The sequence below is a fragment of the Lupinus angustifolius genome, chromosome LG05 (assembly GCF_001865875.1).
Source record: "Lupinus angustifolius cultivar Tanjil chromosome LG05, LupAngTanjil_v1.0, whole genome shotgun sequence".
Classification (NCBI taxonomy): domain Eukaryota; kingdom Viridiplantae; phylum Streptophyta; class Magnoliopsida; order Fabales; family Fabaceae; genus Lupinus; species Lupinus angustifolius.
Window position 1 is genome coordinate 25,146,445 of NC_032013.1, and position 373 is coordinate 25,146,817.

Below are 373 nucleotides of genomic sequence, written 5' to 3' on the forward strand. Positions count from 1 at the left end.
AGGGCTCTATTTGAGAGACGAAGGCCATGTTTAGACATGCTTTATCAAGCATTCGTCGGGTAGTGATACCCATATTTAATTTAATAATAATTTTGTCAATAGGATGATCTCTATGAGTTCTCCATTCTTTTGGTAAATATGTATGAATATGCTCCTGCTGAGATGGTAGTTTATCATTCATTTTCAAATGCTCAGTATCATTTGGAGGTTCAATACTAGAAATTTCATTTGAGGATGAACTTGGCAATTCTTCCTCATCAGGAGTTAACTCATCGTTTATCTCAGGATTGGTTTCATCAAAAGATAAATGAATGGATTCTTCCATGGCTAGAGTTATTTTATTAAAAACTCTATAAGCTTTACTCGTAAGAGA